Raw genomic sequence first — 18,509 nt, 5'->3', positions numbered from 1 at the left:
TTGACAACACAAAACCCTACTCACAAGAGCAAGTGTGACGAAAGCACTCATGACCCTTGGCGTGAAATTACAGAAATGTGAGAGAGAGAATCCCTCGGCATCTATGATACAAGTTATTTTCTTTTCTTGAGTTCGATGTAAATTTAATTGAAGGTCCCATATAAGCAGTATAACACGTATTACATCAATTCCATTTGCAACAGACGTATCCCAATTGGCTGTGGAAGAAATTAGTTTTAAAAATAATTATACAGTAATATTATCATTAATATAATATAGAACATTAATTAATTACCTTAATAATTTATGTAATAAAAAATAAAAGTAAGAAACTACAACAGTGGTTTTTAATTACAACTTCACTCGCAATCGAATAGACAAAAAAAAAAAAATACAAGAAAAGTAAATTAGTTAAAAATAAATAAATAAATAAAAATTTTACATACACGTATCTTAGTTCAGGATTTATTAAAACATAATTTGTTAAAACTTATAGCTTTGTATATTCAGGAAACGTCACAAACTGTAAAACAACTAATTTAAATCATCACAAAAGCATAGAATCGACTAGTAAATGAATGCAAAAAGAATTATATACTAGAAAATAGTTTAATTTAGTAATTTATTTGCGCATCTTATTTACTGATCAAATCGAAATTGCAATTTGACTTGCTATCAACAAGGTATTTTATGATCGATGCCTGAAGGAAGTTTCAAGCAGTGACAATTGCTTGTTTTAAGTGTTCAGCGTCGATATATTGATGATTTTGGCAATAAACTCAGTCAACCAAGATCCCTCAAACGTTTTCTAAAGGGTTGCAATCAGGAGAATGAACTGGTTCAATCCGTTTATTTTCATACCACTATTTCGTATCTCATGATACATGATTGTGCTATTGAAAAATAAGGGGAATTCTTTTGAATCTGTTTTTATGGCAGCAATTTGTTCTCCAGAATTTGCTGATAGCTGGCACTGTTTATGTTACAGGTAACGAATGCCAAATCTAAGTTTCTTAATAAAGAAAAAGCACCCCAAACCATAACACACCCACCACCGAAATTCCTTCACGAAAAGTACTTAAGCTTTTTTTTTGTAAATTACGCCAGTAGAACGCTAAACCATTTGGTCCATCCAAATTGAAGTTTTTTTCGTCGGAAAACATTATCTATACGACAAAAAAATTGTTATTTCTTAGCTAGCACGATAGATCTAAATACAGTGTTTCTCAAAGGAGGCGATATCGTTTTTCCATGTTGAGGGGGCGATTAGTAACAATTTATATTTTGGGGGCAAAAAACAATTTTCTGGGCGATATAGTAAAACATTATATTAAGAATAATTAGACATTTTATCCGTTATATCGTACAATAATTAAACAAATAACATTAGACTAGTCACTAGTCTATTCAATGCAGTACGAATTTGGCGTTAGTCTTGATCCTGGGCATCACAATTTTGAAGTGAAGGGGGCGATACTACGTTGAAGGGGACGACGATTCGTTAGAGGTTGAGAAACACTGATCTAAACGAAAGAAAAAAATTACCTTATTTCATTGAGTGGACATGTTTTTCCCAACAAAATTGAGCAGGTTGCTTTGTGCTCAGGCGTAAGAGCAAGGGCACTTGTCATTCCAGACCGAATAGTGTTCTTGTTGCTGTGAAAACCCTTTTAACGGTTCATGATTTACTCGAATACCCAAATCGTCCCAAATGTTAAGCGTAGACACTGTTGAATTAGAAATTGCATCTGCGGTCTTGCAGGGTAAGCATTGAAAGACATCCACTTCTACGCTTTTGTCCATAATTTTCAGGATTTGACAAATGATGCTGAACGAAGTTTTTAGAACACTTAATGCTGTTTGCTACTCCCTGTAACTTAAACCAGTGCTTCGCAAAGTTACAATTTGTCCTTTCTTAAAGTCCGTTAAATGGGTACCATCAGGCATGATGAAAAAAAAAAAATTCTTTCACTCTTCAACTTGCGAGTAAGATGGAGTTTCTATTCTTATGTGGTAGTATGCAAATTGATATCCTCGCGATTTCGCAGTCAGCAATAAATTAGTTTCCTAAAATTATGTTTTAATAAGTTAGGTGCTGAATTACATTTCTATTTGTATCTATTAACCCATGTTCTGACCTTAAAAGACCAATATTTTGAGCGGTTCTATACTTTTGTAGAAAACCTTACTTTCTGGTTCTTTTAAATATAACAGAGGAAAAATACGGCGATTAGTCATAAAATGAATCACCCCTAACATTTTTACATTTTTCGACTCGGGATCTTGAATCGTCGAAAAACTAAGAAAATTGCGAAGGGATTTTTTTCTGTTTGTATGGATATTAGTATGGATAGTGGGGTCATATTTTGTTTATTTTGTTTGAATATTAATAACTCTTGTTCTTTGTGTCAAAAATTTCTGAAAGTTTGCAGAAATGTGTGTGTTTTCATACTATTAAATTTTGGTGGTTAAAGCTCGATAGGGTAGGGTGATAAACGGGGTTAGTATGTCTTATCTTGGGTAGGGTTATACTTTTAAATGACGACTTTATAGGTTATTAACATCTACAATTTTTTATAAAGGCGCTTCCCTGACCTCAAAACTAAGCTCTTTGACATTTTATAAAAATAAAATATTTTAAAATTTTTAAAAATATAATATCATAAAAGATGACGCCATCAAAATTTTTATTTTTTCGGGAAAGTTAAGCCACTCGTTACTGGATTTTTTAAAATTCATTTCAGGGTTTGACTACAAACAGGGCATTTCTCGTATGTCGAAAAGTAGTAAGAAATAGAAAATGTTAACTTGAGAAGTCTTTGATTTGCTTGAAATCCAATCCGGAAATTTCAGATTAATTGACTTGTGCATTAACCGCTTCAGCCATTCGTGCCCAATTATTATTATTATCATTATTATTTTATAATTTTTCCGCCCTGTAAACACTAAGAGGGCCTCTTATAGCAGGCACATTATGGTTTTGGCTAGGCCCACAATGGTGTGACCGGTTGATGAGGGACGGAGTTCGACATATCCGAACGAACCATCCTTCGAAAAATTCCTGGGATTTCCTTAAACCGACCAGATTCGTTCCCGGATCCCCAGAGCGGTAGGCTGCCACCTTGACCGCTCGGCCATCCGGTCGTCAAATGTGTCTAATTATCTCTGAAGCAATCCTGTTTTCAATAACGATAGAAAAAGGCATATATGCAATGTACAAAATAATTGCATTCTGCTTGCCTACTACTTATAAGGAACTACAGTAGAGCATCGATTATCCGACTCAATTGGGGACTCGGGTTGGTCGGATAACTGAAAAAATCGGATAACCGAAAATAATGAAAAAAATACATTATTACTATAGTATATTAGTATATCGTTAACCTATTTCGCGTTGAATTTTCATCGATATTAAGCCTAACAAACTTTTTTTAAAATAATAATCATCGCTATTGTATCTTTAAAAATTATTTTTAAATTATTTTATTGCTCACAAAACAACCAACCACTCATAATTAGAAAATTAAATCTCGTTTAAATATTGGCTCCCTTTCATGGTTGATGCAGTGTTGCCAGGTAAAACACGCAAAAATTTAACAAATTATATTAAAGTAGCCAAGACATAGCCAAACATTGTAGCGCCACATCACTAGCAGACATTTGAAATTTGCGGACAAGAACGGTCGGTTAACCGATGTGACGATTAATCGGGGGTCGGATAATACATGCTCTACTGTATAAGATAAGCCCAGCGTTGCTCGGGCAAAAAGTAACGAACCGACGATTAACATTATTAGATTATAGCCGAACTTACTCGTTTTCAACGGATGCAAGAATTTTATTCACCATCTTACGAGACAAATTAGAGAATTTTTAGATGTGTCTAAAATTATGTTCGATTTCTCGCGAAAAATCGCATGTAAAATAGTACAATAGAAGCCGTGTTCTTTAGGGTAATCCTCTCCTTCTTCTCCGCGGAGACGTATTTCGAAAAATTCCTCCTTAGTGTACAGGCCTATTCTCGTGACGTACAGTACCCTAACTGTATACCAAATTTCAACTTTCAACTCCTAACTGTTTGAGCTCTGCGCTTATTATTATTATTATTATTATTATCAACTTATTTCGAATATATTCTAATATATCGCCCTCCAATCGAAAAGTTTTGGCGCCGTTTCCCTAAGCCAAACACGGTTTAACTGAATGGTTACTGATAATTAAAATGTTAATTTTTTCTGTTTTAATTCTAAAAAAAATAAAAGAAAGTAAAATCCTTACTTACCATATCGGAAAAAGCAAATATAGCTTCCGTTCTGATCGGGTTTTTGGCAAAAATTGGAAAATATTCATGTTCACAACATCCTCCATTTTCGAAAGAAGAAGATTTTTAATGTATTGCGGATAATTTACTCGTGTGTTATAATAATTCTTAAGCAACTGAAGAGAACTTGGCAAATCATATTCTGTAGCACGTAGAAATCCGAGAAGGAAAATGTCATCCATGAGACATGTAATGCGTTGGTCTCCTAATAGAAGTGAAGAACATAGATATTAGTTTATTATGTTTTCATAATTAGGTTGTGATACAGATCGAATCATTTTAAAAATATTCCTTAAATTAATGTTACGTATTTACATATTTTTGAAAAACAAAATTATGTGAACACGTAACATTAATTTTTTTTTTTTTTTTAATAATAAGAAAGCTAGCCATGAATTAATCCTAGAACAGTTCAATACTATAGAAGAAAACATAAAATTTGAAGCTGAAATAGAAGAGAATAATAGGTTAAATTCTTTAGATATAACAATAATTAAAATATAATAATAATTTAAAATATAAAAATATTCATAAAACATCTACAGATACCGAAAGTATTAAATAATAATTCTAATGTTTCTCAAACAATGAAATTTAATATATTTAAAATGTACATAGAAAAAAAAATTAAAAATATAACAACTAATTTACAAGACAAACAACTAGAAATAGAACAAATAAACAAAATGTCTTTACTAAACGATTATCCCAAGAAAATATTAGAAAAATTGAAGGATTAGATCAATAATCAAGCTAATAGAAATAGTAACTTTAATAAAGACATGAAATGTGTAATAGCCCGAAACATAGATGTGAACAGATGTAGTACAGATGTAGATGTTGACAGGTAGTTCAATAAAAAAAAAAGTCTGTTTTCTGTAAGAACTTTTACCTTCAATTCTTGAGCGAAAACCAGTATAATTGTCTTATTAATAAATAATGTCCAAGTTCACAAAATATATATTTAGAAACTGAAGGACAGTAAGGCAATAATAATTAAGTAACATTAATTTGTACTGTACATTGGTGAATTTTTCTTTTTATAGTTGCAATCATACAATAGTATCATTTATAGAGAGGGTAACGTGTAGAAAAGTATATTAAGTAGTAGTAACAGTGGAAAATATGTAAGAATATGCTAGAAAACATAGAAGGTTTTACAAAGATTGGCTATTATTTAATAGATTTTATCTTTTTATACAGGAATATTTCGAAAACCTTATGTTACGACTTTTTTTACAGATACTTTACGTCTGTATTAGTGTTGTATTAATTGTACACAATAAGGTTCAGTAAGTAATTTTATGTTAAATATTATTGTCGGATACAATTCTGTTGTTGTTTTAAAAACAAACTTTTATGAATTTTTATAGAATAATTCAAACCTGCTGAGAAAGGGTGTTCACGTCCGAAACACAGAGTGTACGGGCAAAATACAAGATATTTTGTTTTGACTTTTGACTAAGATCTCCACTGTTTACTAATCGGAAACTATACCAATTTAATAAAGTTTATTAAAATACAAGGTATAAGTAGTCAAGCATACTAACATTAATTTCTAAGAGAACATAGAGAGGTATAAATGATTTACATCATTAATTCTTTTTAGGTAGGATTAAATTGAATACATATGCCTATTTCTTCAGCATGGACTCACACAATCAACAAGGATGTCATATCTTATGTTCAGTTTGAAAACTTGTGGTTAAATCAGTGAATAAGAGATTGGAGTGAAATAACGGAGCGTATAAAGTACTTTCGTTTTTCTAACAAAGTGTAAAAACATAAATAACAATTGGAAATTCGAAGTAACGTGATCGTTCTTCCGTTAAAGATAGAATAGTTTAGATATAAACTTATGACCTAAGGCAGCTTTTGGAAAACTTCAACTACGAGATCGATTTTATTTGTTATGTTTTAACAATTAAAACGATATCAACTTACTGATAAGATTTTTGAAAGATTTCAAGGATTTTTTCGTCTCAAGGAAACTCTTCTTTTTCTTCCTCAAATATCGAATCCTTTATCTTCATTCCACTCATTTTGGGCTATCAATTTAAAAATACTTCATGATCGTATTATTTTTCTTTCAGTCGTAAACAACATATTTCGACGAAAACTACACCTGCATTCTGTTCAATACTCTTTGTGAAATATTAAATAATACATGCCAAATATTCCTACATATAATTGTAATAAATAATTAATATTAACACAAGTGAAACACTTCTACTTACGTTTTCCTTTACAAAAGCAACTTTTAAGTAGAATTATTAACTAGAATATCTAGTTATATCGAGATATTTATTTTTTTGGACGTTATATCTTATATCTTTTTAAGGTCATAGTTACGTGTTAACCGGTTATTTTTATATACGCTTTGCGTTATGTAAAACAAATTTATTCGCATTTATACAACAGATTATTTATAAAATGCAGAATAGTATATAAACTGGCATTCTGAATTTATTTCAATAAAGAAAATCCTGATAACCTTTTATATAATAGAGTAATTATTTTAAACAGCATTAGCATGAATTAATAAACCCGGTTAAAATAATTCTAGATAGGAAACACACCTTGATAATAGAAGAAATATTTTTTAATTCAGTTTCAACCAGGGCTGGGGAGTCGGAGTCGAGGTGTACAGTACAAATATCCTCATCGACTCCCCAACCGATTAAAAGTTAACAGGGAAGAGGACATAGAAGGGGTCGTGTGACATATCTCCATTGTAGTCTGACTTAATGAATATTTATTTTATTATCGAGATGGGTTAATAATAAGCTCAGAGTTCAAACGGTTAGGAGTTGAATGTTCACTGACAAGGGATTTTTCGACATTCCTCTCATTTCGTGAGAAAGAGAGAGAGAGAGAGAGAGAGATTTAAGAATTACCCTGATGAACTCAGTTTCTACTGTATGTTTTAGATGTTATTATTTGCGTTTCTGCGAAAAATCGAACATACATTTAGACCCATCTAAAAATTCCCTAATTAGTCCCGTAAGAGAGGGGAAATAATTTCTTTTACCAGTGAAAACGGGTAAAATCGGCTATAATCTAATAATCTTATATAGTTTTTTCGAGTTTAATCTATCTCCGTTTTCGAGATTAAGAAAGGACAACAGACGAAGGACAATAATAATTTACAGGTCTACAATTTTTAGTTTTACAGCTGTTAAAACAGAAGGAATATCTTTCAAAGAGCTTACCTACAGATTTTCACACTTTTCGGTTAAAAACGGTTTAAAACGTCTACAAATGCAAAAAAAAGTCGAGAATATTAATTGGTATATGATATTAGTGTGTAGCACACTACACAAAAAGGATAGTAAGCTTTCGCATTCTGTATTCTAATTTCAGCCAGGTTTGAGTGTTTGGGAATTCATTTACAAATTTTTTAAACAAAGTCCATCTCTAGTTTCAAAATTAAGTTTCTGCCATTTTATATTAATTACTAATAGAAAAAAAAATTCGAACAAATTCTCTTAACAAATGACACAACAGATAATTTTAAGTTGTTGAGAAAGGTAAGCAACTGGTTGCTAATTATTTTCGTTTAGTATCCAACTTATCTCTGAAGAACAGGAAGAAAAATTTTTATCGGAATTTACAATATTTATATTATAAAGGCAATTTATAAAACACTCCTAAATTCCTCTCTTTTTTGAACTAATTTTATACGTTATAATAATTTAATTTATAAAATTATATAAAGTAAGTAATTTTCTATTATGCTTTTTGGCATCTGGTTGTCTGTGCAGTAAATTAATTCAATTTCCACCAAATTTCGAATTAACAATTTTGTAGAGTAAAACATTTCAAAAAATTAAAAGATTATTCCTATAACTTCTGCCTTTTCACAGATCTCAGGTACAAAACACAGTTACACAATGGAGTTTACCTTTGTTCTCAGACTCTTCTATTTAAAACATATTTAATGGCGCCTTTGGGTGGATACAAACAGTCTTATCTTGTTCCCTATTCAAATCCTTATGTAAATAACAGTAATAGATCGAAGATTGCACCTTTTTAAAGGCCAGAATTACTGCTATTGGACTTCTATTTGAAATTTGGACGGTTTATAGATTTTCGGAAATACTCAAACGCAATCATATGACAGAGATATCTTCATCAAATAGCGTTAAATAGAATGTGCTAAGCAAAATATTAAACAATAATCAAACACTTTTATCGTTGCCGAGAAAGGTATTTGGACATTATTTTCATCTTTCTCCTCTTAAAATTATAACAAGAAACAATGCTTACGTGACATTTGTCAACAATGAAAGTATCTGTAAACTTTTGATATTGGTAATTAAACAAATATTATTGTCAACTGTATTATCTATCATTTAGAAATAAAATTGTATCACCTTTGAAACGAATTAATCAACAGTCTCTGTCTTAAGAGATAGCCAGCGACGCCCCTTAGTGGGCGTACTAGCAGCAGCAATGTCATTCCGTGGTATAAATAATAAATTCCTATTACAAATAAAAATAATAGTATACTGGTAATAAATAAATTATACTGTGTGAGAGCCGGATATCACGAAATTTTTCAGGGAAGTTTGATTGTTAAGAGGATTGATGTTATTAAATTTTGGTGATTAAAGGTCGAGGGGATAAAAAGATAAATGAGGTATCGTTAGTGGAGTCGGATTTTATGACAATTTTACTCGCTATAAACATTTACAATGTTTATATAAATCCTAACCTTACCCTCAAAATGAAGCTTTCTGTCGTTTTAAAATGGTTATAAATATAGAAAAGTTATTTTAATAAAATATGAAGACAGATGATGTTAATAAAAATTCTAAATGTTGCTGGGAAACTTGAGCAACTGGTTCCTGGTTTGTTTTAAATTGCAGCCGAATAAAATAAATTAAAGTTATGAGAATTAAGTATAGATTCTCGGTCCCAAACGAAGTCTTAAAAAGTATAACTTACATTTTTTTAGCTATATTTCATGCATAAAATGCCTACACGTGCAGTATAATATTATATGATTTAATTATACAATCAATGGAGAAATTAACAGAGAAATGTAAGAAAAATATAAAATTTCAGCAGACAAACTAGACTTGATGCGCCAATGACTATGTTAACATTACACAGGGAGTCTAAAAGACATACGAGTTTAGGTTATTGTTTGGAATGCATTGTTGTATATTTTTATTGTTGGCGCCGTTTTGTTGGAGTAAAATAACAAGTAAACATTCGCTTTATTTTGCTTAAAGTAAGTAAATTATAATTTTCGATTTATAAGAAACTAGCAGGTGGGCCCGGCATTGCTCGAGCAAAAGTAACGAAAACTAAGATAAAGATTATTACGTTACAGTCAACCTTACCCGTTTTCACAGAATGCGAGAATTGGGTCCCATTGTTTCCAGACTAATTAGAGAACTTTTAGATGGATCTAAAAATATGTTCGATTTCCCGCAAAAGCGAAAAAAACTGCATCTGCGTATTGCACGTCGCTTTCTCTTAATAATTTCATTGTTACGTAACACTTCCATTGTTGACACTTCCATTGTTACTTAACATTTCCATTGTTACTTAGCACTTCCATTGTTACTTAGGACTTCCATTGTTATCTAACACCGCCATTGTTACTTAACACTTCCATTGTTGATGGAAGTGTTAAGACTTAATCCTGTCTTTCTCCCCCCGGGGGGAATTTCGAAAAATCCCTTCTTAGTGCGCGTTTTCGTGACGTACCCTATCTGTGTACCAAATTTCAGCTTCCAACTCCTAACCGTTTGGGCTCTGCGCTTATTATTATTATTATTATCAACTCTTCTCGATTATATATATAGATAAAGATGAAATAACTGACGATAGAATGTTTAATTCTAGCGTCGTAAAGTTTTGGAGTTCAAATTTTATTTAACACGTCAAATTGTTTTAAAATGAAGATTGAACCAACTATCTTACCAAATTATACATAAAATTTAATGGACAAAAGTCATATTTTAATTTAAACGTCATAATACATTCGTCCAATAGTTTCCCCCATGCATTAAATTTTTAGTAGGTTAGGGAGTGACGTCAGGTAAGGGTAAAAGGCGAACGTCTCTGTGGAACCCGTAAAATATTAGATTCTCCAAAGGAAATTTTTTCTCTTGTCAGAAGGAGTCGAAATAATAGTCGTATAATAGAAATAGAAATAATATTTAACGCTCTAGTCGTAGCTAAAACGTCCGAGAGGATTGCTAAAGTACAGCTGAAGGAAGAAACGGAAGAAAGAGAAACTTCCGCGGTCCTAACGAAAGAAACTACACAGGAATCTCAACCACCAGAGCTCCAAAGGCAATATCGGCGAATAGCATTTTACCGGACTTGCCTAGAGCGAGCGGATCCAAGAAGGACCACTTACATAGGAAAAGGAGGGAGAGCACTTGAATAGTCGAACCCAGATACCACTAATATACAAAAAGGAATGACAGAAAGAGGATTGTCTGCTTCAAATACACTCAGTTTGAGAAGCAGGGGAAGAAGTCATGACGATCCACTCTAGACTCCTAATAAAAAAAAGGAAGCTTCTTATTGTTTACACCTTGTATATAGGCTACATAAAAAGAACATGTATGATAATCTGACGTATATGATTTTGTTATGTGAAGGTATATTCTTAAAACAGAGGTTTACATAGTATAGTGTTATTATTTTATTTAAGTCACAAAAGTATGACATTAAATTATCATATAGTATATCAAATATTGTATCTTCCCAATTTTGTTATCCGTGCTGAAATACGTTGAAAACAGATTGGTGTAATACACATTATGTAACTTATATTCCAAGTACTGTAGACCGTTATTGTAATTACGACTGCGAACATCTAATGATTATGCTTGTCACAAGGTAACGCGAATCCAATCTCGTGCTTTTTAGTAGAGAGAAAGAAGAAAATAAATCTTATAAAGGCGATCTAGCGCAGAGATTACGTTTCAGACTTTCAAGAATTCGATCATAAAGAATTATTAAAAACGAGCGGAAGTTTCAAAGTTCCATTAACCGAACAAAGAAGAGGTGTCGAATTTGACCCATCGTGGCCGAAATGATCTGTTATCTACCTGGATACAAGCGAAAATCGAGAGATCCTGGAAAGAATTCTTTAAAACTGCTGATCTCAAGAACAAACTCGAACTTTCCTGTCTCACGTTGTGAGTTATCCAATTAGTCATCAGTGTTCTACACATGAATTCTTCATCCCTAACACCGCTATTCCTCTTTAAACTGTTGTTTTTTTCTACAGTTCGTCGCCGGACTTTCCGATACATTTAGAAACGTCTCACCCAACGTCCCAGGCCCATCGATTTTTCTACCGACCAGCTCCAACAGTCGACGATACGTTCTATAAAATGTAAGATTTAGAGTTATTAAACGGATTTGTTTGTAACAGTAGCTATAAGAAAGGACATCGCACATTATGCAAGGAGATTCAATTTTTTAAATTTGTTTTACAGGATATAAACACGAGAAAAAACAAACTAATTGCCATTAATTATTTTAATATATTATTACTAAAATTGATTATCCAGTAAATCTTTTATGACAATAGATTATGACGTGAACGGATTTAAAGCAACGTTCATCGGATTGAATTTAAATTGCAACGTCGATTAAATTTTTAAATAAAAACTTATACTGAAATTTTAATTATTTTTAAATTAAAAAATATACTTATGTATTATTATGTCTTCTTTTATTTGTTTGTTTGTTTCTTCACTACTAGATGCATAAATAGACACAAGGCATTTTACATCATCTTTATTGATATTCTATTTATGTAAACACATATTTTAAACGAAAACAAAAAATATAGAGGAGAGGAGGGTATTATGGAATACCATTTAAATTTCTAAAAATAACTTTACTGGTTTTTGAATAAAAATCCCAAAATCATCACGAGTACATACTGTAACTAATTGTAATGAATTGTCACTTGTAAAAAAATACTATTTATTTTGTTGTTATAAAAAATGTATTTAAAAAAACTCACAAATGGAGGGTAATATGGAATAGGTGGTTTAAACCATTGAAAAACTAATTAGACTTCATAAAACATAGTTATTCTTAATCTAAAAGATATGGTTTTTATAGTTATGTGCGTGTCGTTCCTGCTTCGAGTCTATTTATAGAAGTCACAGATGTAATTTTCTTTCTCTGCTCCGGTACAGAGAACAGCTGAAGCCAAATTTTCCCTCGTTCATCTTCAGAGAATTTTCCGTTACAGAAGATACATTCAGCATCTTCGTTTTCTGGTTCTTTAGTTGATGGCATGAAGTTTATTACAGATGATACGTCAGAATGGAACGATTCATCGCTGTTAACACTGGAGCAATCTCTAGTAGGTTTAGGTCTAGAAGGTCGGTCTAAGTTTAATTTCTTAACAGGTGGTCTTTGAATGTACAGTTTATTTTGTTGTTTTGAAGCTTCTGGTTCCTTCTTTTTGTCCTTTTCTTTCAGTTTATCCATTTATTCTGCTATTTCATAATAACCGACACGCCATCTTGGAAAAGGAACCTTTAAACTGATGGACAAAACATTGTCAGCTAAAAATCGACTACAGTATAAGAAACTACAATTATTTTAGTGTACAGTATACTTAACATCAATGTTCAAGTCACATGTGTAGGCCTACTAGTAGGTTAAAATGTTTGAAAACTTGCCTGCAAAAACTCTTGAAAATCACAAAACACACTTTGTTCTGTAGCGAGTGGTACGACAACAACAAGCGGTCAACTCTCACTGCACTGCATCATGGGAGTCTTTCTTGATTAGTTCGTGGTATTCCCACGTAATAGCAGCAACAAACAGAGCCGAAACCTCAGTATTCCATATTACTCGACTATTCCATAATACCCTTCTCTCCTCTATATGTAACAAAGAAATTTAAAGAAAATGCCGACGGATGAGGGGCCTTGCCCGAAACGCGTATCGGCAAACAGAAGATCAATAAAGATGATGTAAAATGCATTGTGCCTATTTATGCACCTAGTAGTGAAGAAACAAACAAATTGAAAACACTGTATATATATTATGATTATTATTTTATGAGACTTAATTTTTTAAATTTAATTAATAATATATTTAGAATTAATGCTGCAAAATATTAATGATATTGATATATTGCAACCGTTAGATTTTAATCTTGAATCACACCTCACCAGCCAGCTAATTACATGGCAAGCTGTTTATATGTTTACTTCACCTGTTCACACACCTGTTTACCATCGAAAGTCTTGCTAGTGAGCTTCCCTCTGGGAAGATCACTCTAGTGTTTCATTGCGTAATTCTATTGATCTAATTCTTTTCAAATTTAAAGCATACATTATACAGTATTTGAAAGTAAATATCTAACTCAGATAATACGAATTGAATTAATCATAACCGGTTTTATGTTCATGGGAGTATTTATACAACCCTACAGTACTACCTTGAAAGGTCAAGTGGAAAGAATTTTATATTTTTTTTTCTCTGGCTTAGATTTGTAATAACAGAGCTAAATAGAAGAATTGTCTTGTAAGTAAATTTGCCTAATATCTTAATTAACACAATTTTCAGAAACACTTTATGCAGGTTGTCTGTGCTAACGAGATGTGCACACACACACACACCTCAGCAGAATTTCAGCGTGTAAATTCTGTTTAACATTTGTAAACAAACAAGGATATTCGATTTTAAAATGTTAGTAGTTGCCAGATGCTTTCAGTCTGAGGTAAAATAAGTAAACAAGCTCTAGCTGAAGTCTTAAAACGGTAAATCCCAACCTTAAAATAACATGTGGATTCTCTCTTTAGGAAAATCTCTGAGAAAATCGTTCCTGAGACGTATTCCACTTCGTCCCAGGAGCGATTTTAAAAGCATTTGTGTGTTGTAATTTGCCGATTTATTTTCAGTTCAGGCAGGTGTATTCATATTTATTATTGATGAAGTTTCAGTATAGAAACAAACAATTGCACTTTTATAATTTTCCAGCCTCTGTATCATTAATCATCAGTAATGAAGGTACTGTCCTTTAAATTATGTCTTCAAGCCAGAAGTTGAAAGTATTTACAAATATACAGGAATAATCTTCGATGATTTTGTGATGACTGCAAAGAAAAACAATCATGACACAGTCTTAAGTCATCAAAGACTTTCCTTGTCTCACACATCATCAGCAGTTGTCATGTACAATACTCTACAAATGAATCTCCGTCTCATGTAAACCGCAGCCGTACTAACGAAATAATGTTATTACTGTGTACACCTGAACTAAATATATACTTATTATTAACGTAATTATTTGTGTGTTGGGCTACATGTCGGTCAAACAATGATAAAAGTAAATTCAGATTGACAACAATTTACCTGTCGTGCCATCTCTTGTCGATTACTAAATTTAAGCAACATTATATTATTATAAAATATGTTATTTCACTTTATATTTATTCGTATGTAGATATAATACCCTACGACATTACGTTCATAAACTGTTTGTCTTAATAGTCTTATTGTATTTTCAAGCGAAACTAGCAAAAGTTACGCTCTAATATGACAGAAACTGTTGATTACTTATGTTCAAAGGTCATACAATTTTAGTTTTAAATGTTAGGTAATACAGTTGAGGATAATATTTGTTTAATTACAAATAACACACGTTTACAGATACATTCATCCCTAATAAATGTCACGTAATCATAATTATATTGTTTTCTTATGAGGAGAAAGATAAAGATAACGCTATCGTATTATTGTGTTCGATTATTTCCGAAGACCTTTAAACCAATTATATTCAAAATAGCAGTAATTCTAGCCTTTAAAAGTGGGAAATCTTCGATTATCAACAGAAATTCACAAAATATAGGAGAAAAACAGAGAACAGAGACGAAAGTAACTATCCAGTCCAGTCCTCATCGTTATTTTCCCCCTACACATCCAAGGTAAGTGATTAATAGAGTAGCAATGTTTATTTACTTTCCGGTACCATTTTATCCAGGATCACCATTATTCTCGACACGGTTGTCCTACATTTTAATTAATGTTAACTCGATTAAAATTTAAATTAAAAAAATCGGACAAATTTACGATACAAAAATTAACTAAATCACTATCGCAGCATCACGTTGAGTGAAAAAAAAACGTTATTGATGGGCTGTAACTTTGTGATGGGCAAAGTATGTTTTACAAATAACAATAACAACCTATTACTGTTATTTATATAAGGATTTGAATAGGGAACAAGAAAAGTCTGTTTGTAGCCACCCAAAGGCATTTTTAAATATGTTTTAAATAAAAGAGTTTGAGAACAAAGGTAAACTCCATTGTTTAACTTTGTTTTGTAACTGAGATCTGTGAAAAAGCATAAATTATAGGAATAATCTTTGAATTTCTTGGAATGTTTTAATCTACAAAATTGTTAAATCGAAAGTTGATAGATAAAAAATGAGTTATACCATTTTATCCAAACAATAAAGCTAAATGTGAGCATAACGACACGTAGCGCCATCTAATATCAGATTTCATTTACAGATTTTATTTTTTCTCTAATTTTTGCTATTTGCTAAACTTTTTTGCAAACTCTAAAAAAATGTATTATCATAAGGAATAAATACGTACGCAAAGTTTCAATTACATCGGAAATTGAGAAGTTGGTAAAAATTGAGTTACTTTATCTGGACAGACAACCAGACACAAAAAAAGTACAAGTCGACCTCCCTATAACACTGTTGATTATTCCGTTTTATATGAATTCCATGTTGTACCAGTCACTTAGATTTTACAAATACATGAGCCTTTCACAACCCGGCACACGTATTTGTAAAATCTAAGTGACTCGTACAACATGGAGTTCATATAAAACGGAATTATCAACAGTGTTATAGGGGGGTCGACTGGTATAAGAAATTATACTTTTTTTGTGTCTCTTTAAACTAATTTATATAATTTTTATAAATTAAATTATTGTGACATATAAAATTAATTGAAAAAGAGTGGAATTTAAGTGTTTTATAAATTGATTTTATTTTATATATATATATATATATAATATAATTTCCAACCGAATTTTCCCTTCCTATTCGTCTATAACATGTAGAGTTAAGTTGTATACTAAAGAATAATAATTAGAAACGTTTTGCTTGACTTTCCTAGCAACTCAATATTGTCTCTTGTGTCATCTGTTGTGAGAATTTCTTCAAATGTTTTCTATTATTAAATATTATAAAATGGCAGAAAGCTTACTTTTGAATGTAGAGATGAGTGTTATTTAAAAAAAAAAATTATAAATGAATCTCCAAATTTACAAACTAAATGCATAATTTTTGAAATTTTTAATAAAAAGCAAGGAAAGTATTAAGCTTTTACATTATAAAGCTGAATATCTCTATTATGTAGTTTGTAACACACTAACATTCCTATATCCATTAAAACCCCAGACTTTTTTGTATTTCTAGACGTTTCAAAACCTAAAAGTGTGAATATCTGGGGTTCAGTTGTTGCCGGATTGCCATACTTTTTTCTACAGCCTGAAAACTAAAAAATGTAGACATATAAATTCTCACTGTCTGTCTGTCTGTCTTTTCTTCCTTATTCTCGAGAACTGAGATAGATAGGTTATACTCGACACAATAAATAAAAACTGTAGAAACAGGAGGCCTGGTAAACGATACAGAAACTTTCTAATGCAAATCGTAAGTCATGTTATTTTAATCTAAATGTTTTCTCCCGAAAGGTGATAGATAAATGACCGATACAACTCTATTGTTAAAGGAAAGGTGTGATATACAGGAACAAGCCACTAGTAATTTGAGTTGGAGAGCATAGGCTATATTTTAAATTCAAAAATTATTGAAAATATGACTAAAAATTGCAGTCCGGCATTGTGATAATGTCACAATAAATAATTGCTCGTTACTTTTATTATTTCTACGTGTATTGCCTTGTTTTCATCCCTTCCTATACCGTATTTAAATAATAATAATGATAATAACAAATAAATAAATAAAATGGAAATACACAACTCTTCGTTTGCGCAAACCAGAATTTACCAGTGGAAAAAATGCAACTCCACACGTGACAAACATCACTTTTGGAGTTTCATTCGTCGTATCTCACGCTTCAAAGCACATTTATAATTACTTCTTAATATTTAACTAGTTGGATGCAATACTCAAACAACTAGTAACAATGAAAGTCAGTAAGTATCCATAAAAAAACAAACACGCGAATATTGCCAATACAATTTTATTCGATACGAACTATTCACAAAATAAATTCAAAATAAAAATTAAAAAATCCAAAATAGTCACTCGTTAACTCGATATGATTAGCCAAAAATCAGAAGAAGGCAAGCCATTCTTCAACTTCCCTCTGTCTTTTCACTTATGGACCTATGCAAGATTATAAAAAGGGGAGAAGTTGCCTTCCACCCCCTACGAGTCTTTACTCGTAGGGGGTGGAAATCAAAAGCTTTAAAGACGTTATAATTAAACACTCTATCGTCAGTTATTCCATCTTTGTTTCTTATAAATCAAAAATCATAATTTACTTAATTGCCAAAGTTTACTTATAATCAAAATTTTTCCGATAAATCGAAAAAGAAAGCGTAAGATTACTTGTTTTTTTGCCTCCAACGAAACGGCGCCAACAATGGAAACATCCAACAATGCATTCTAACAATTGATTACTTTCGACAAATACGTGACACGCGTTATTTCATAATATTAATCGATTTGAAAAATTTTCAATACTCTCTCTTGTTATGAATGCACGAAACATCAGTGAAAATAAAACACATTTTTAACCCAGCAGTATTTGACACAATTAGAAAAAAAAAAACAATGTGAAAAAATTAAAAATATAATCGTAGTTTTAGAAGCGATGCCGATAATTTCACTATTCTAAAATAAAAATTGCCGACCTTATTTATCTTTTGACCCCTCGATCTTTAACCACCAAAATTTAATAACATCAATCCTCTTAATAGTCAAACCTCCCCGGAAAATATAAAAATCGTTCGACAAAAAGCATAGGAGTTATTAGACATCAAACAGGGTAAACGAATTCGTGTCCCCCCTTCACACACATACTAACACTCAAAAATAGAGATTACCCAGAATTTTTTTGAATTTCTCGTCGTTTCAAGGTGTTCAAGTACAAAAATGTAAAAAAATATTAGAGAGTCATTTTTTGACTG

At 31.4% G+C, this 18,509-nt stretch overlaps 1 protein-coding gene and 1 long non-coding RNA gene across 3 annotated transcripts in view; one reads left to right on the top strand and one right to left on the bottom strand.

The window, feature by feature from the left end:
- Positions 1-18,509, top strand: part of LOC111639397 (alpha-tocopherol transfer protein-like) — a 247,341-nt gene that overhangs the window by 101,657 nt on the left and 127,175 nt on the right. The window lies entirely within an intron of this gene.
- LOC111639404 lies at positions 4,288-8,338 on the bottom strand. Its single transcript, XR_002759059.1, has 3 exons — positions 8,226-8,338; positions 6,266-6,369; positions 4,288-4,526 (listed from the first exon to the last, which is right to left on the bottom strand). It is a non-coding gene; the product is annotated as an uncharacterized LOC111639404 (long non-coding RNA).

This window comes from Centruroides sculpturatus, unplaced genomic scaffold, assembly GCF_000671375.1.
Source record: "Centruroides sculpturatus isolate CEXI.00-Female unplaced genomic scaffold, Cexi_2.0 scaffold1142, whole genome shotgun sequence".
Taxonomy (NCBI): Eukaryota; Metazoa; Arthropoda; class Arachnida; order Scorpiones; family Buthidae; genus Centruroides; species Centruroides sculpturatus.
The sequence above is the reverse complement of the archived record's forward strand: the minus strand, read 5'-3'. Positions and strand labels throughout refer to the sequence as shown.